The 20436-nt window shown below is 39.0% G+C and overlaps 1 long non-coding RNA gene across 1 annotated transcript in view; it reads right to left on the bottom strand.

The window, feature by feature from the left end:
* The window catches only part of LOC105490715 (uncharacterized), a 32005-nt gene that overhangs the window by 9662 nt on the left and 1907 nt on the right, over positions 1 to 20436 (bottom strand). Inside the window, exon 2 of the long non-coding RNA XR_011615041.1 lies at positions 4076 to 4186. This is a non-coding gene — a long non-coding RNA (uncharacterized lncRNA). The remainder of the gene's footprint in view (positions 1 to 4075; positions 4187 to 20436) is intronic.

Genomic DNA, 20436 nt, shown 5'->3' with positions numbered 1-20436 from the left:
CCTATGTTCAGCAGAAGGAGTGGGGGCTTCTGTGACTTGGCTCCCCGGAACAAAAAGGAGCCGTTTATGGCTCAGAGTTTACATAATGCATGTAACTATCCAGTAGATCTCTTCACTCTTACTGAGCTATGATATGTACCGAAATTACATGAAGCCCATTATCTCTTATAACAAGATGTTTAGATCACCTGCAATTTAGGATCATAAGTGCCATCTCAAAAATATCATTTGGATTCAGTCAACATCAAAATTTATCTATGCATTGATTCTTCCAAAAAATATTGTGTTAATTCCACATTTTAGGACCTTTGGACCACTAATGCTTTTTTCTTTTCTAACTTGGTATTCCTTCCATCTTACATTTATCCATTCTTTCATTTATTCATTCATTCATTCAACTAGTACTTATTGAACCCCTGTTCCCTGCATAGTTTTATGTTAATACTATAAGGCATTCAAAAGAAGTATGAGAAAAGGTATTCTCCTATATCCTATCAAATACTTAAATGACGCGTGACAAAATAAGATTGAGCACCAAAATGAGTGGGAAAAGGAGTTCAGAAGAGAAATGTCTCTGTGTGGATAGTAATGGTCTAAAGTAGTTTCATTTTAGAGTCATCTTAAAGCAAAAATTGTCAATTAGCTCCCTTCCACAGCCTCCTTTTCAGCATCCCTGACTCCAGGTACCCACTGCCCTGATGTGACCCTTCTCCCGTTCCTCCCTGAGTCACACATACATAAAGCACCAGGGAACCCCACTATGAACTTCTCCTCCCAATTAGGCCTCATAAAGCCTTTTTCTCTCCTCTCCATTTTCTATAGCTCATCCAATCTTACCTAGAAAGCAGAATAACTTCTATCTGGTTTTCTGCTAGGAAACTCATATATTAATTAAAGATATAAATTTCCTACATATCATATGCTTTCAGGACTAATTCAAGGAGATGGTTTGGTGAAGATAATATTGAAAAACCTTTAGGCAGAGTGGTAGTAGTAATATTTTTGACCAGAAGTTCAATCTGTGAATCCACATGTTCTGCCAATACAACAGGCCAGTACACAATGACAGCATCTGTCTTAAATTGGCTTCCCTGAAAATGGGAAGAGATGAGGTGTTGATTGGAAGAGATGAGGTGTTGATTGCAAAGCATTCACATGGAGAATGCTCTCAGAGATAGGCCTGTAAAAATGTGAAGAATGCAGTTGGCAACAGAGGAGCTGACCCTCAAAGCTGTTGCAATTGAGAACTCATCCAATCCTACAAGGAGCTCTGGGGCTGGGATGACCCCTCAAGAGGCCTCTTACTCCCATATCAGCCGGTCATTGACCATAAACTGCCTTAGAGGGAGTAGTTCTGTGATTAAGGCGGTTGTCTGTGGCAGCAGGTTATTTCCAGTAAGAAAGTGAGCTGAAAGCAGCCAATATACCCAGCACCTGGGGGATGGTGGAGGTGTTATTCCAAGAGAAGAGAGAATCTGAAAGTGGACCAAAGTACAGGTGCAAGATCAGGAGAACACCTGTGAATATGAAGTTGAACGTTGAACTCTCAAGTTTCTTTTTTTGTTTCCTTTTTTTTTTTTTTTTTTTTTTGTTTCTTTTTTGAGACAGAGTCTCACTCTGTCACCCAGGCTGGAGTGCAGTGGCACGATCTCAGCTCACTGCAACCTCCACCTTCTGGGTTCAAGTGATTCTCCTGCCTCAGCCTCCCAAGTAGTTGGGATTACAGGTGTGCACCACCATGCCCGGCTAATTTTTGTAATTTTAGTAGAGACGGGGTTTCACCATGTTGGCCAAGCTGGTCTCGAACTCCTGACCTCAAATGATCCACCTGCCTCGGCCTCCCAAAGTGCTGAGATTAAAGGCGTGAGCCACCATGCCCAGCTAAAGTTATTTTTAAGACTAGGCTTCCCACACTTTTATACTTAACTTACATTTATATTCCATGATTAATAAACTAAGTTCAATGACTCAAGACAATTGTCCCAAACCTCTTAATAGGGCTCCTAGCCGATATTAACATCATGCAATGAACTCTCCTCATAGCCCCGATGATGTCATCAGGTTCTGGATCATCCATTTTGAGGGACATAGTAAATATTTAATCTGAGGCTGCTATGTTGTAACTGCAAGAATACCAGCATACAATAAGTTCAGGCTTTTAACTTAAATTCCTGCTTTGTCAACTCTCATGCATTCAGAAGGAAATAATATTTTGAACTGAAATTCTACTCTTGTAATGAGGCAATAAGAAGTTTGGTTTTCTGAAATCTGTACATTTACATAGATGGAGGCAAAATAGCCCTCTGAATAACCATGGTTTTGCAAGCACTTAATTCCTCAAGTATTAAAGATGGAATTTCCTACTTCCAATTTGATACACAGTCTAAATTTTAATTTATCACATCATACTTCTAAATGGGAATATCATGAAGAGAAAGAAGTCTTCGTTTTAGAACAGGTAGTTTAACATGGTGCTGTTTCATTTGAAATATTAGGACTCTATCTTCTACCAAAAATAACTGGTGTTGAATTCAAAACATATCCCACTGAGCCAAAAATTATATCCTCTAATTATCCAGTCAAAATTTATGGTCATCTCAGTTGAGTCTCTAATCTGCTTAGGCATACTCTTTTTTGAATCATTGTACTTTTGATAGTTATTGAAAGTTGTTATTTGGGACTTTAACATCATTTTGAAATTTAACTTGAACTCCTCAAAATATCAATTATATCAAATCATGAGCTCTTTGGCCAACTTAATGCCTTTGGAATTGTAACTCAGGAGGTTGAAAAGTTATGGGGTCTGGCTGGATCCCCATAAGCATCACACGTAAAAATCGACTTCATGCAAAGGGTCTGATCATTCAATTAATTTAACTGGCAATAATATTAAGGCTGTTGCTCATTCCCTGAAAAGGAATAAAAAACTTCCCAGTAACTAACCTCTAAAGGTATCTTTGATGACTCTTCCAGGAATGACGATTATACTCAGACAAATCTACACTACCATGTCAGAGTTAAAGGACTTGGCAAAATGCTTTATAATACACAGACTGAATGCCACATGTCCTTGTATTACTTATTTTGGGGGGCAAGTAGAGCTGCTTATGAGAATATTGTTAAACCTCATTAGCAGAAACTGATTCCTCTGAGATTGTGCATACAAACAAACATTCAGGAAAAACCTGTAATAAACGTTTTTATTAGCACTAAAAGGAAAATTAGAGGTTGGGTTTACCTACTGTAGACTGGACTGAAATCAAATCTATGGTGGAGGTGGTGGGGGCATGTAGAAAAGATTAGATGGTATGAAAATAATTTATTCTTCCCAGTTTAATTTGAAATACTAATAAAGACAGATCCTTTTGTCTTTCCCTTTGAGCTTTTAAAAGGCAGGATGCTCATAACAATGCTTAATACTTAAATAACACCTTTCTTCTTCAAAGAGTTTTAAATACAGTAACTACCTATTAGGATCTGTTCCAAGCAGGGCAGGAGAGCCCCTTAACTCGAATCCAATTAATTGTTGAATGTCACATGTTACAGTACAGCGACAGTGGAAAATAGGGAGAAAATAATTGGTCTACAATCACCTTGAGCTATGGACAGTGAGTAACTGGTTAAAACCCCGAGCCTTTTTATATCCTTTAAGATCTACCATATTTTTTAATAAAATTTAATATTCCTTTCCCTTTATTACAAAACAAATATGTGTTCATTGCAAAAAAAACCCCTCGAAAATGAAAACAAAGAAAAGAAAACATTTACTGAATTACGAATCAATTTTAAAGGTTGTGATGGTGACCTCATAACTTCTACGAGTTTGACCTTATAACTTTAATCAGTTCTTTGTTTTTAAAGAGTAAATTGAGTCACAGTGAAATATTGGAAGTTTAAAGCCAAAAGCAGTTCTAGCATATCTAGAGAAATGCAGGGAATCTATCAAGAAATGAGAACTAGCAAGAGACATTTAAATTATGCAACTTGCTTTTTAAAAAGTTGAAGTTATCTATTCATAAACAAGGTAATTTGGTTTCAATTTTAGCAGCCTAAATATTTACTGGAATGTGCTAACCAGATTTTGCTATTTTCTTCCTCTGAATCTTCCTTGTTCTTTATTCATGTATTTCTTCATTCAGCAACTGTGAGCTGAGAATGTGATGTGTGAACAGCCTTGTGCTGCAAGCTGAAGAGGTACAATAAAATAAAACAAAATAAAAGCCTGAGAATCCTGCTCCTATTCCCTGAGTTGGATTCATCTAATTTCTAACATTATAAGAAACTAATACCAATATATGAAAGACTTAAATAAGTACTAAGAAAATAAAAACCTTTTAGGATCTCAGATTTCTCTGGTTTCATTTTTAAATGTGACATTTCACAACAGATTCTAGATAAAGTTAATTTAAGGATTTGTTTTTCATACTACTTGAGCCTTTCTACTCTCTTGAGAAGCTAGTTGCAATACCTCATATACAATACTTTGTATAATGTAAGTTTTTCCTCTAAGAGAAAGTGTTTAAATGATGAGGTAGGAAAAAAAAATTCTTCAAGGGCGTAATAGGTAAAGATGTTCTAGTTCAATGAACTCCTTTGAAACAGGGAAGGCATTTTTCCCTCTTGTATGCCTATAAGACTCCCTCTTTACCTGCAAGGATCAAATGGATATCACCCTTTCCAGGAACTTTCTAGGTCATGCTAGCCTGCAATGAATCTCTTCCATTTTTTAAAATCCTGTGGCACTTGTACCTGTATTGTGTATGCGACATGCATACAAGAGAGAAGTTTCAGGCTGGGCGCAGTGGCTCACGTCTGTAATCTCAGCACTTTGGGAGCCTGAGGCAGGAGGATCACTTGAGGTCAGGAGTTGGAGACCAGCCTGGCCAACATGGTGAAACCTCATCTCTACTAAAAATATAAAAATTAGCTGAATGTGGTGGTGTGTGCCTGTGATCCCAGCTACTCGGGAGGCTGAGGCAGGAGAATTGCTTGAACCCGGGAGGCAGAGATTGCAGTAAGTCGAGATAGTGCCATTGCACTCCAACCTGGAGGACAGAGTGTCCCTCCATCTCAAAAAAAAAAAAAAAAATTAAAAAAAAAAAAAAGACAAAAGGTTTGTCGGTTATCTTCATCTTGCTCTCTGACTATATTTGCCCCCCCAGACTGGATTATAAACACTTTGAGGGCTGTATCCCTTACATTTCATTGAATTTTCCCAAAGTGTCTCCCAATCCACTGTTGTTATGTAACCTCAGGGTGTTCCATTTCCCTAAAACCCAAAGACATTGCATTGCAGTAGCCCTGCTGATCTTCACAGTGATGACTGTATATTTCAGTACATATTTTATTTAGAACTACATTGTCATTGATTTTTTAATCAGTGTCCCTTTCTTCTTAAACATATTGATAATATTGTGGCTTTCTGTGTTTGACAGTAGAAAGGTTTTAAAATGGACACTTGTAAAATAGATGGAACAAGAGAGAGAAATTCTGCCAGGGATACCTCAGTTTCAGACAGGCTCTAGACACCAAGCAAGACAGTTACCCTAAAGCTCCAGCCTTAGAAGAGGGTACCTGGGTAGGTAGAACCACAACACCAAGACAGGAGAATGATGAGAATTCTAGTCGTCTTACCCTAACAACAATCACTTTATTGTGTATCATGATGTTATATGTCAGGATTTAGGTGGGTCATTCAGCTGTCCCATGTAGAGTTGACAGAGATCATTTGGTGGCAGTCTGCTGGCCAAGAGGCTGGTTTCAAGAGTCCAAGATGGCTTCCATTACTGACTTGTACATTGGCAGGGGTGGTTGGAAGGCTAGACGCAGGTACGATATGCACCTATATGTGGCCTTCACAGCATCGTGGTCCAGTAAGACTTTACCATGGCAACTTAGAGCTCCCAGGGAGCAGTCCAAGAGCTCAAGTGCTTCCTGATGACTTAAAATCTTGTCCTTTGCTTTATCCTCTCAAAGTGCTACTTAATTAAATAAGAGTCTTAGGAAAAATGTTTTATGTTTAGTAAAAACATTCTATTACTCTACTTTTTAAAAAAAGTATTTTTTTATTTTTGATATTGTAAAGATCATACATTCACAGTCATTTGGAAATGCAAGCAATATATAAAATTACATGACATATAGTAAAAGTTATCTTAAATCCTACCACAGTTAGTTACTGGAGGCTGTAGTAAACATTGTTTAGGTAGTTGTATATGTGTATAAATATACATATATTATATATATCATATATACATATACACATATATCAATGACTTTTATAAGTGAGACATTAATTTATATGCTATTTCATAATCGTTTTTCACTTAATGATATGTCATGGTGCTCTTTTGGTGCCAATTAACATAGACAAACCGCATCCTTTTAAATATTCATATATTACTATGTAATATAGAATAATTTATCTAACCAATCTCCTATTTGCAGATATGAGACACAATTTATTTTAATGAAATAAATTTGGACATCAAGTATTTCAGAGAAAACCCCGTCAAAATACAGCCATTTATTTTATTTTATCAGATAAGTTACATGGCTAAAGTATGACGAGGTTTTAAGTAAGTTTAGGGATGGAGAAGCCAGATAGAATAGTCTGTTTTAGTCAAATAAACAACCAAATAATAGGCAGTTCTTTAGTTTGTTTTCTGCTGTAATAACATAGGTTAACTAATACTCTAGACATTGATATGGCAAAATAACCATCAGTCAAGGTTTGCACTATACTGCAGAAACCTGACAGAGGGAATGAGAGGGAGAAGAGGACAAGGATAAAGAGAAGAAGAAGGAGGAAGAGGGGAAAAGGAGAGAAGGAAGGAAAGAAAGGAGGGAGGAAGGAAGAAAGGAAGGAGGGTCTGTCAGAATCTGTTTGAGTGCTAAACATTTTTTTTTTAATTAAAAAAAAGAAAGGAAGGAAGGGTAACTTAAATGAATCAGTGTTTCATTTTCATCTAGTTACAAGAAATAGAGAAGTAAAAAAATCCAGGGTTGGTCAGCAGCTTCACAATGCAGTCAGGACCCAGGTTCCTTGAATCTTTTCACTCAACCATCCTATGGTGCACATCACCTTGTGGCCCCAGTGTGGCCACTTCACATCCCAGCATTGTGTCCATGTTCCAGATAGGAAGGGGAAGGTGAAAGGGAAAAGGATAAAAATGTGCAAACCAGAGAAATCAGTACTCCTTTGAAGAGATCTTCCTGGAAGTCCTAGCCAATAATTTCTGTTCACAGCTCAGAGCTGGGTAACATGGTTGCCCTTATTTGCAAGAAGACTGGGATATATAGGTTTTTATTTTGTTTTGTTTTGTTTTTATGGCTCGTATATAAGAAGAGGGAAATGCACATATGGGAGGCAACTATCTCTGCCACATTAATTAATGTGGGCATTTCTTATAATATGTAGGTGCATGTACACATATATATTCCCAAGAAACTTGACCTAAGAGAAGAAAAGCTATAATGAGTAACACTCTTATTTAACTAAGAAGTCCGAATCTACAAGAGATTCATTTTAAAATAAATCTGTGAGAATTCTCAGTGAAAAGAGAATTTCTTCATTTTCAATTCGAGTTAACTACCTAATATGTAGGTGGGAAGAAAACTACAATGAATAGAAATAGCCACCTTCCTTGAAGAGCTCAGTGTAGTGACGTCAACATTTGAACAAATAATTATAATTTCATACAAAAAAATCTCTATTGCATTGAGAAATGTATAAAGGACTATGGAAAGACTGGGAAGGCTTTGGGAAGGCATAAATGTGGAGGAGTCTACCTTTGCTCTAGGCTTAACAGATAAGAAAAAATGTACCAAGGAAATGAAATAAGAGGACTTTTCAGAGCAATGGAGCAGTAAAATGCCATCAGGTGCTGACTAGTCCCTTTAAAACATTGTACAAGAGGTACATATGTAGCCCAGGTTTCTCAGAGTTTGGTCTATGAATCATATACACTACAAGTATGATGCTCCACCTCCAGTGATTCCAATTCAGTTGAAGCAATAATACCCGACAAACTCTTCGGAACTGGCATGCACACCAAAGTTTGAGAACCCAGGGTTTAACCTGGTGAAAAGAGAAAATGGGTCAAAGAGACTGTATGCAGCACTCTCAATACCTTCTTTCATTCCTGTCTTATGCTAGTCTAACTATATTGCTACAAATACGGTCCAACTATATTTCTGAGTTATGTTGATTTTTTTCCCACATATGCTTCTCTTGGACACTCCCTCACTGAGGTCCTGGTTCTGATCCATAATCATACCCCTTAATTTAATCCTATCCTAAGGAGCTAACTTGGGCAGAAAGATACCAAGATGTTGAGGCCCTAGTCCTAGAATTTTAGACTTCTTTTAGTATGATAGACCCCTTTAGCTATCTAGCAAAGCCAATGGACCCCACTTCTAAAAATAATGTTTTTACATGCATAAAATAAAATACGCAAAACAAAATAAAACAATTATATCGAAATACTGTTAACATTTTTAAAAAAGAAAAAGAAATGTGCTTCTTTACTAATGCTCTAAATAGCAATCAAATACATATAAATTATAGGCAAAGAAATATTAATGTGAGGGTTATTGTTGCTTAACTTGAACAAGAGTATTAAATAAGGCCGGGCACGGTACCTCACACCTGTAATCCCAGCTCTTTGGGAGGCCAAGGTGGGTGAATCACGAGGTCAAGAGACCAAGGCCATCCTGGCCAACATGGTGAAATTCCATCTCTACTAAGAATACAAAAATTAGCTGGGCGTGGTGGCACACGCCTGTAGTCCCAGCTACTCAGGAGGCTGAAGTAGGAGAATCACTTGAACCCAGGAAGCGGAGGTTGCAGTGAGCTGAGATTGCACCACTGCACTCCAGTCTGTGATAGAGCAAGACTCTGTCTCAGAAAAAAAAAAAAAAAGAGTATTAAATAATAGTCTTTGACAAAGTAACAGGTATGCCATATTGAACACGAAGGCGCACGTTTTGTTTTTTCCTCCCAAGTTCATAGGCCTTCTGAAAGCATATGGGTCTCTGTGGTCCCCGCATTAAGAACCCCAACAAGAAGACCATCTAATAGAGTGGTCTGCAAGTGAGGCACTGCTGTCCCCTGTGGTGCATTTGAAAAATGTAAGGGGGTGATTTTGATAATCAAAATAACTGAGGAGATGCTATTGGCCAGTAGAGGCCATGAGGTATAGAGTACCTCCCAAATCTATCAGCTCTGAATTGAATCAGCTTAACTAAAATGTTCAATAAAGTATGAGTTGATGGAAGAGAGAGATATTTCTTATTGTGCTAAAGCTACCTCAATTATTCTCTTGTTAAAGAGGAAACAAGAAGTTACTTGAAAGCATAAAATTAACTGGAAATCCAAAAAAGTGTTTCATATCCTTTTCCTGATTAATAAGCATTTCATTCTCTTGAAAATAGACCATTTTTAATACCAGGCATCACTTACGGGTCTTTGCCTGAAACTTTTCATGTATTGTCCAATGGAAAATTACTAAAACAATTTTTACAGTTCTATTCTAGAATATTACCTAAAATATCCAAATATCATCATCATCATCATTATTATTATTATTATTATTATTATTTGAGATAGAATCTTGCTCTGTTGCCCAGGGTGGAGTGCAATGATGCAATCTCAGCTCACTGCAACCTCCGCCTTTCAGGTTCAAGCAATTATCCCACCTCAGCCTCCCGAGTAGCTGGGATTACAGACGTGTGCCACCACACTCGGCTAATTTTTGCATTTTTAGTAGAGGCGGAGTTTCACCACGTTGGCCAGGCTGGTCTTGAACTCCTGACCTCAGGTGATCCACCCGCCTCGTCCTCCCAAAGTGCTGGGATTACAGGCGTGAGCCACCATGCCCTGCTCAAACGTCATTATTAAGAAGAGTACTAGACATTCTAAGGATAATTGATTCAAATGTTTACTTTTTGTTACTTTTGCATTGTAGAGACAAACTATATGCAAAAAGAGTATAAACAAATCCTGTCTTCCATTACATAATTTTATAAATACTTAAATTTTTAAAATTCTTATAGACAAAATGTTTCTTCTTACAAACAAAATATTTTCTTCCTTATAATTAATTAGCCCCTTATTGGAAAAAAGTTATTGTATTGGCCTTTTCTTCACACCAGATAGGTTACTTTTAAAAATGCCCCTTTCCCAAATAAGGTATTGAATTTGGAAAGAAAGGTACTAACTAGTTTGAAATCCTCTGAGATTCAGTGGAGTTAAAGCCCTGGTTATAATAGACAATCTACATTCAAAGCACAGGCAGTCCCCAAGTTGCAAATGGGTTATATTCCAACAGTTAATTAGAAAAGTCTGCTGTTTAGAACTTGTAGAGACATTTTGCCATGGAAACAAAGTTCTAAATGACAGTTGAATTTCTACGTTAGCCCACAAAAGTCTATCTAACCCATAATGTGTCTGAATCCAATTGCTTCAAGGAGAGGTTTGTAACAGAACATAATAGTTTACTGACAGGCTGATTGGTGGCCCACTTTATCAGTATCTCTCAATTTAGCATTGTTGGCTTGTCGTTTTAATATTTCTTCATTTTATTCCTTAAAGATAGATTAGCCAAATAATAACACTTTTCTTAAAAAGTACTTATTTCATTTCTCATAGTTGTGTCAATTATTTTAGGTCTTTGATTTATGTTAAAGCAAGGGATAGATATCCTTTTTTTCCTATGATAAAAATCAATTTCCTGACTAGGCACGGTGGCTCACACCTGTAATCCCAGCACTTTGGGAGGCCAAGGTGGGCGGATCACCTGAGGTCAGGAGTTCAAGACCACCCTGGCCAACATGGCGAAACCCTGTCACTACTAAAAACACAAAACTTAGCCAGGCATTGTGGTGGGCACCTGTAATCCCAGCTACTCAGGAGGCTGAGGCAGGAGAATCGCTTGAACCCAGGAGGCAGAGGTTGCAATGAGCTGAGATTCTGCCACTGCACTCCAGCCTGGACAACAGAGTGAGACTCCACCTCAAAAAAAAAAAAAAATCAATTTCCTTTTAAGGTTTTTGTTTGTTTGATGTCTGTTGTTGTTTTTTTAAATTTATACAAAGTTAAATTTCCTTTTCTAATGGCAGTAATCTATAAAGATTTTTTCCTGTTTGTTTTGTTTTAATGTGTTGCTTATTTAAAATGCCTTTGATAACAACTGTGACTTGACAAGTAATAACGAAAAGAGACTGTAAACAACAATATCAAATAGGTTTTCCACTTTTGCCACTTTACTCCTCTGACTCCTGATTAAAAATAAGTGGTTCCAAAATGTCTCATGTGGCAATCAAAGTTCTTCTCAATCTAGGCCAAACTTCTTCTTTTGCCCTGTATCTCCATGCCTTCCATCACAAACGTTTGTGCTGGCTCATTTCTTACCCCTAGGCATACTTGGCATTTTCTCACTTTCATACCTTTGTTAGCTATCTTTCCTATAAGAGGGCGCTACTCTGATCATTCTATTTGAAGCCTATTCTTCAAGGTTCACTTTAAATTTCACCTCTTCTGAGCTAACATGAAATAATGGAAAGAGTGTGTTAAGAGCTGTTAAAGAAAAAGTTATTAAACAATGTTTGTCAAAGTATGATAAGGAGGATTTTATTCAGGGTGATCATAATAGGTAGAGGGACTACTGCAATGGGGGCCTTGCAGCTGGGGAGAGAGATTGGGCACAATTCCCAGTAGAGCATGGGCAAGTAAGAATTTGGAGCCACGGAGCAGTGCGGGGGTCAGCAGGTGTGCCTTGAATTTTAAAAACTTTATAGATAAAATCAGGTGTAAGAGTGATTCCGGCTAAACTGACCTAATAGGATTCTTGCTGAAGACAGACCAGAGTGTTTAGACATCACCCAAGAGATGGTGGAGAATGAGAAACTTGTTCAGATATCAAGCATGACCAGTTATCAAGAACAGGAGTTCTTGCTAAAGTCACTTAGCAGGGTTCTTTGCTAAACAGAATTTTACAAGGAAGTGCACAGAGGGACTAAGGCTTGGCCCCAAAGAATCTTTGTCAGAGTCATACAGGCCTAGGTATGAATCCCAGCTCTGTCACTTTCTTAGCTGTACATATGTGAATATAAGTTTAACCACTCACAGCAATGTTTCTCGTCCAAAGAGTGAGACTAATAGTACTTTGATCACAATGTTGTTTCGAACATTAAATAAAATCAGTTAAAATTTAAAAGCACAATGGCTATCTTTGATCATCTCATAGCAACTGATTGCTTGTCCTTTTGAGCTCTATAGCAAATGTTAGCTGAGCTATTCATGTCAAATGTTATATCTCTGAATATATTTTTGCATGAATGTATTTTGTCTCCATAACCAGGTATTTTAAGTTTCTCTGGTTAAAATCTATTAGTCAAACTCCTGGCTAGGACTTCAGAAATTAGAAACAATGCTACATATTTCAGACAGAGGAATTTCATTTAAGAAATTAGTCACATAGATGTTGGAAGACTGAAAGAGCAAATGAGGGATGCTGGAAGAGGTGACTATGACATGCAGGGCAGCAGAGCCAGGGGACTAAATGGGAAAATCTAGGAGTATGAAGGAGAGGGTCCCTCATATAGTTAGCACTCAGGTCTTGAGGGAGATGTCACGTGGTTGGTACTTATGCTGACAAGAGGGCACGGCTGACTGGTCCTGGTAGCCTTGAAGAAATGTGGCACTGTTTTTTGTTTTTGTTTGTTTGTTTTTTGAGATGGAGTCTCACTCTGTCACCCAGGCTGGAGTGCGGTGGCATGATCTCGGCTCACCGCAACCTCTGCCTCCCGGGTTCAAGCAATTCTCTGCCTCAGCCTCCCCAGTAGCTGGGATTACAGGTGCCCCCAGCCCCCACCATGTCCACCTAATTATTTTGTATTTTTAGTAGAGATGGAGTTTCACCATCTTGGCCAGGATGATTTTGAACTCCTAACCTCGTGATCCACCTGCCTCGGCCTCCCAGAGTGCTGGGATTACAGGCGCATGGCCAGCACTGTTTTTTGCCCTAGAATTTGAGCATGTTTCAGTACATCTGTAGAACTGGCAGAGCAGAGGAAGAAAAGAATTCATCCTAAGTAAAGAAAGCTATGAAAAGTTTGCTTCAAGATCAATTGCCCAAGGTTAGAGGAAAAGGCTTCATGGAACCATGTTATCTATTCCATGAACTCATGCCTGAGTCCTAGAGCGGCAAACAAATAAATATAACTAGATGCTTCACTGTGATGTACATGGGACTTTTGGAACTGAAGACAATATCAACAGGAGATGATGCCTGTGAAAAACGGTGTCTTGGTACAGGCATTAATGCCATTAAAATTAGGAGTTGGCAGCCTGGCGCCGTGGCTCACGCCTGTAATCTCAGCAGTTTGAGAGGCTGAGGCAGGTGGATCACTTGAGGTCAGGAGTTCAAGACCAGCTTGGCCAATATGGTGAAACCCCGTCTCTACTAAAAATACAAAAATCAGCTGGGCGTGGTGGTGGGCGCCTGTAATCTCAGCTACTCAGGAGGCTGAGGCAGGAGAATTGCTGGAACCCAGTAGGCGGAGGTTGTGGTGAGTCAAGATGGTGCCATTGCACTCCATCCTAGACCAACAACAGTGAGGCTCCGTCTCAAAAAAAAAAAAAAAAGAAAAAATCAGGGGTTGGTAGCCTCAGCACAAACAGCATTGCAGTTGGGGAGCTTTGCTGACTTTGGAAGCAATAAGAGAAAACAATTCAATGAGCCAGAGGAGGAAGACGGTAACTGGGGACTGTGTCTTGAAGTGTTCCTTCCCTAAAAGCAAAGGAAACAAGGCATAGAATACAAAGCAAATCCCTGGGAGTTCTTAGGATCTTCTGGAAGAAATCTGAATGTGGATAGGAAAAAGTATGAATACTCTTTGAGACTTTTACTACAACCTTATTTTTACTCTTAGTCTCCTGTAGCTTGGGAAAATGGGCTATATTTGAATATCTTTTCTTGTTTTTTTTTTTTTTTTTTTTTTACTTTTCTTCTTTATTTTTTTTTTTGTATTTGTTTTTGTTTTTTTGGAGACAGGGTCTCGCTCTGTCACCCAGGCTGAAGTGCAACAGCGGAATCTCGGCTCACTTGCAACCTCTGCCTCTTGGGTTCAAGCAATTCTCATGCCTCAGTTTCCTGAGTAGCTGAGATTACAGGGAGACGCCAACATGCTGGGATAATTTTTGTATTTTTAGTAGATACAAGGTTTCACCACATTGGCTGGGCTGGTCTCAAACTCCTGGCCTAAAGTGATCCACTCGCCTTGGCCTCTCAAAGTGCTGGGATTACAGGCATGAGCCACTATGCCCGGCACATTTCTATTGTTTTAAGCTATTAGCTTCTTTAATTTGAAGCTGAATGTTATTTGGTAAAGTCATAGTTCATTATTTTTAAAATAAGGGTCTCTTTATTTTACCTTCTTTTAGTAATGCTAAGTATTATTAGTAATTAATTTTAGCTTTTGTTCTTTTTCAGTATAATAATTCTGGGTTTATGTCTCATATGTACAGTAAAGAAAAAATAAAAGCAAACTTCAGATGTGCCTTGATTTTTAAAAACTTTATAGATAAAAATTTCAAATCAGTAAAATTGGTATTTAATTTCATTAAAAGTCTTCAATTTATAAATGATTTTCCTAGTTTTTCCCATTACTATATGTCATTGTCTTTATTTCAGAGATGCCTGCTTCAATTTTACATTATATTTAAAAATAATAAAGGCAACTTGGTCTTTACCTACCATGAATAGATTGTTGATTTGTCTGGTAGTTATAAAATGTGATTTGGTTTAAATATTTACCTCTGAAATTTGAGGAAGACCTTTCTCAAGTTTGGTGAATTGTAGCTGGATTTAGAGTATCTGAATTTTCATTTCCTAACTTATTTAAATTTTATTTTTATTTTGTCCAGATTAAAGTCTTATTGTTATCTTGGTAAAGTAGTGCTCTGATTTTGAAATTTCATTTTTTTTTTTTTTGAGGGAAAATAAAAGCCAGGCAGTTGGGCAGTATTTTTAGAATTCCAAGTCATCTTGTGCCTCATTATTCTTGTAGATGCCTATCTCCTTCTTCTGTCTTTAAAACTGATTCATATGTCATCTGGTTATGCTGGATAATGATTGTGGTGTGTTCAACCCCAGGGCTATTATCAAAGCATCCTAAAGTGGTAAAAAAACATCAAAGAGCTGTTGACAGTCCAAAAGACAAATATAGAAGCTTTATTTTTTCAACCTAGAGAAAATCCTTATAATCTGTCTATTATTGTATAGCCCCTTCAGATCCGGAAGCTATTCAAGAAGTCCTGACCAGTAACCAGATAAGTCTTTTCCCTTTGGAAGTAACTGTCCCCAGTAGCATTGCTTTGAAACCATATCATTAACATTGACAAATTTGGACTATTAGGATTATCATTTTGTGATTAAGGAATTCCTTGGTCTTTCCTAATTGCCTTCTCTATAAAGAATAAGCAATATAGGCCGGGCGTGGTGGCTCAAGCCTGTAATCCCAGCACTTTGGGAGGCCGAGGCGGGCGGATCACGAGGTCAGGAGATCGAGACCATCCTGGCTGACACGGTGAAACCCCGTCTCTACTAAAAAATACAAAAAACTAGCCGGGCGAGGTGGCGGGCGCCTGTAGTCCCAGCTACTGGGGAGGCTGAGGCAGGAGAATGGCGTGAACCCGGGAGGCGGAGCTTGCAGTGAGCTGAGATCCGGCCACTGCACTCCAGCCTGGGCGGCAGAGCGAGACTCTGTCTCAAAAAAAAAAAAAAAAAAGAATAAGCAATATAAAAGACATGGACCATACATGAGCAGTTTTTCTGAACACTTGAGCCAACTCTAGTTTAACTCTATGTTACAGAGAGGAAAAACATTCTTATTTGTGAAAGTTGACTCTTGTTTGAGCTGGTTCCTCTAAGATGCTCAATGTATGACCCATGGACTACCCTCATCAGAGTCTCTTGTTTATAAAATGCAGATTCTTGAATCCAAATCTTGGGGTGAGAAGGGAGTATGTAGTGGAACCACTATAGCTTAAACAAGTGCCACAGGTGATTTTTATTCATGTCAAAGTTTAAGAACTACTTCTCAAGGACAATTACTCTTTAGTTTAGGAAAACACTTTAATGAAGCATCTTGGTTTTGAAATAAAGCTAAGGTTCCATGGTTATTCTGGATAAAAGTGGGACAGAAAACAAAGAGCCAAATTGCTCTGAGTAAGAATAAATTAACAAGAATTTGGGAATTGCCCCCCTGGTGTTTGGTTTTTTGTTGTTGTTGTTGTTGTTGTTTTGAGATGAAATTTCACTCTTGTTACCCAGGCTGGAGTGCAATGGTGCGATCTCGGCTCACCACAGCGTCCGCCTCCCAGATTCAAGTAATTCTCCTGCCTCAGCCTCCCGAGTAGCTGGGATTACAGGTATGTGCCACCACGCCTAGCAAATTTCTGTATTTTTTGTAGAGATGGGGTTTCCCCATGTTGGTCAGGCTGGTCTCAAACTCCTGACCTCATGATCTGCCTGCCTCGGCCTCCCAAAGTGCTGGGATTACAGGCATGAGCCACTACGCTTGGCCCGCCCCTGGTGGTTTTAAAGAGTGGTGGCTTTAGGAGTCCCAGAAATTCAGAAAAATGTAAAGAAGATTCTTGTTAGGGTGAGGGACCACAGCAATATAGTGGCATCATTCTCTGAAGAGAATGACGGCTAGTGAGAAATTCCCTATGGTGGGAATGGCCAACATTCAGTGTGAAGTCGCTTCCTATTCTGTGTCTTGTTTCTTTTGCTTTTAGGGAAGAAGCTGTTCCATTACATAGGAAAGCACAGAGTGGGATGGAAATGGGAACAGGATCAGGAATTCAGAGCAAGTGTGTACCCTGGCCAAGTTCCTTTCCAAGAATCCTTGGAAATGTGGAGGAAGGTTCTGGATTTTCCCAACCTCACCAAATCACAGTTAGCCAGGACATCCTAATCATGCAGCTCACATTTATTTATTGAGCATCAAGCATATACTAGGCATCTTCACACATTATGAAATTTAATCCTGCAAAGTAGGTATTTTATCCTTAGTTTATAGATGAGGAACTGAGGCCAGAAAGTTTGGATAACAAGCCCAAGATTGATCAATCAATCAGTTAGCAATAGAGCTGAGACTGAAGCCCAGATCTTTCTGACTCCAAAGCCTGTCATTCCTGCTCTACATTATACTACACCCCTTCTCAGAGATTAAAAAAACTCTGGCTGCCTTAACTGGTGTACCTCCAGGTCAACCGCTTCCACCTCCTTCTCCTCTTTCAGACTTGCACCTGTTCCCTAACCAAAGAGAGGAACAACAGCAATAGTGTTCTGTCTGGATCTGTTCAGAGTTAGGGCCACCAATATTGTTCAGCGAATTCAGTCGGCACACCCCTCCCACCTCAATCTGCTGTCCCATCTCTCCTCTTCATCACCAAACTTCTTTTTTTCCAAACTTTCTAAATAGTCTCCACTTGCTGTTTGACTTCATCTTCGTCTTTCTCTTTAACCCACTGTACTTTGTCAAGAACTGTGAAGGGTCTGAGATTTTATCCTCCTTGCAAGCTAATCACTTAACCTGCTATAGTTTCATTGAAGCTGGCAGAAGATGTGGGCTTTGGGGTCAAAGGGCTGTGTTACTCATGGCACAGCCAGCAAGCAGTACCAGTGACATGTTCAGTCAGTTCCCTTGCCCCCAGGTCTTACCTGGAGCTACATGGTGTGGTTCAGGTGAGTGATGCACCTGCAGTGAGTTTGCCTCACACGTGAGAAACTCTAAGCTTAGGAAATCCCCTATCTTTTTATAATAGGCTGCAAGAAAACCTGCTTGACCTTTACCTCCAAAGACATTATCTTTACTATATTGGATGGTAAACAAATGTGCCCCTGCTCTTCAGCGGCGGGACGGGGGTTGGAGGGTGGAGGGTGGGGTGGGGGACACTATGTATATTTTCCAAGGCTGTCTGACCAAAAAAAAAAAACCAAAACTCCTTGAAAATATAGTCTAAAACAAAAGCTGTTAGTGCCTCTGCTCACAAGACATACAGAAATACCAGAGTCCCACAGAGACTTGTTTTCCAGCACATTTCTGCATTTCTTCCCACTAGTCATGCAGAAGATTACTCTCTTGAAAATGATCAGTGATCTAATTTCCCAACCCAACAACCTTCTAGAATCCCGGAAACAAACTCACAGGACAATAATCATCCAAGAAATATCTATTGGGTAGCTTCTATGTGCCAGACACTGTGCAGGCCCAAAGAGACACAGTCTTTGTCCTAATGTGGGGAGCAACAGACATTAACCTAGTAGTTACACATACCAAAAGGTAGTTACAAGCTGTGGTAAGTCATAAGAGGGGAGGGTACATGGTGGTAAGAGAGCTGACATAACAAGGGATCTTCAATGTATCTGGGAGGTCAGAAATGTTTTTCCCAAGGATATCCCTTTCAAGCTGAGACCTGAAGGATGAGTAAGAGATAGGATAACTAAAGGAGAGAATGGCATGTGCATAGAGCCTTTGGCTGTTGGGATCACAGCATTTTTGAGAAACTGAAAGAGGACCAAGAAGTTTGCCCAGGAAACGAGGTGAAAATGGTGTGAGATGAGGCTGGAAAAGGTAGGTAAGGCCAGACCTAGCATGGTCTTGTAGGCCGCCTTAAGAATTCTAGACTTATCCCAGAGCAATGAGAAACTGTTTAAGGAGTTTTTTGGCATAGTGACATAGTCTTACTTGATTTTAGAAAGATAATTTTGACTGCAAAATGGAGACTGAATGGAGGATCCCAGACTGTATACAGTGAGACCGAATTAGATTGTTGGTGATTGGAAAGAAGTGGACCAATTAGATTTTAGAAATAAAATTGCCAAGAGTTAGTGCTGCAACAAACATGGAGAATGGAAGAATGGAGGTGAGGGAGACATCAGGGGTGACTGACTACTAGATGTTTGATTTGAATAACTAGAGAGTTCATGAACTCAGTTGGACTGAACTTTGCAACTCTGAGATATTAAGTGGCCATGTCAGTGAAGCACTTGGAATTTAGAGGAAGGGTCTAACTTTGAGTAGTGGATCAGATTTGGCATTTAGAGGAAAGGTCTGGGTTGGAGGCATATATGTGGAGATCACTGGCATACAGATGATAACTAAAGCCATTGGCATGGGTGATGCTGCTTAGGCCAAGAGATTACAGTGAAAACAGAAAAGAATCTAAAACTGAATTTTAAGGTACTGTTATATTTAAAGGTTAGGGAGAGGAGCAAGAATATGCAAAGGAATTAGAGAAGCAGTGCCTAATAAAGGAAGGAGGAAAACCAAGAAAATGCAGTGTCGAAGGAAGCAGAAATGCTTAAGGAAGAATAGTGGTCAAAGTGTTGAGTATTGTTGAGAGGCCAAGAAAGATGAGGATTGAAAATGGCTCCTATTTTATTGATTTAAAACAAGTGAAGCGAACTTCACTTGAGAAGAGAACTTGTTCAAAGCCAACATAATTTCTTGACCCTCTCTGTGTTCCCAGAGAACTCATACTGGTGCATATGCTAGGGTCATTTACGTGTGGGTTTTCTTCTCTCCAAAGGACATAAATTCCGCGGTCTTCACTTTACTTCACCTAAATGCATTGCATATTATTGATTATAATCTCTAGGTCTATCAATAACATTCTTAAATTATGTGTTAGTCTTCTTCAAAAACATGTAGGCATGTCCCAAACACATTTTTTTAGACACAGTTTTTAAAAGTGCCATTTCTTGGCCTCTCCCTGAACAGAGGAATCAGAATCTTGAGGGGGTAGATGGCAAGATTCCCTTTTTTCAAAAAGCTCCTGAGTAGGAAGCAGAGTAGGAAAGCATTAGCTTAGCGGTAAGTTTGGAAACCACTAGCTTAGCCTAGCTTAGTCTAGCTTAGTCTCCGACCAAGCATAGTTGAGCATTAAGATGGGGAAGCCACCCCATTCACCCACGCTCTGATAAAATCCTCATACTCTGAAACAATATACAGTTATACTTCAATTATTCTAAGATCAACTTGCCAGCTGTCTGGAAGAGGGCCAAACCTAAAAGTTAAGAAAAGGAAACATCTCTCACAGGGAAAGAACTTCTGATAGTGAAGAGCAATGAAAATATCTCAAGATACCACTGCCCTATTTACAAGCAGAAGAAAAGAAACCTCTCATTAGCTGGCTGCGGATATAAACATGCCATCAATCTTCACCTGGAGCCGCAGAGAAAACCAGGCGAGAAAGGAGAAAAGAGTAAAAAATACAGCAAAGCAGAAAGAATAAGAGGAAAGATCAGAGTGGATAGAGGCAGATGAGGAGATTAAAAGCAGTGACAGATTTTAGAAGAGGTGATGAGAACATTCCAAAGAGGGAAAAGGGGAGAGCACCAAAGTAGGGATTCTATACACCAT

The sequence above is a fragment of the Macaca nemestrina genome, chromosome 16 (genome assembly GCF_043159975.1).
Source record: "Macaca nemestrina isolate mMacNem1 chromosome 16, mMacNem.hap1, whole genome shotgun sequence".
NCBI classification, from domain to species: Eukaryota; Metazoa; Chordata; class Mammalia; order Primates; family Cercopithecidae; genus Macaca; species Macaca nemestrina.
Note: the sequence above shows the minus strand (reverse complement) of the source record. Positions and strands in the feature narration are given on the sequence as shown.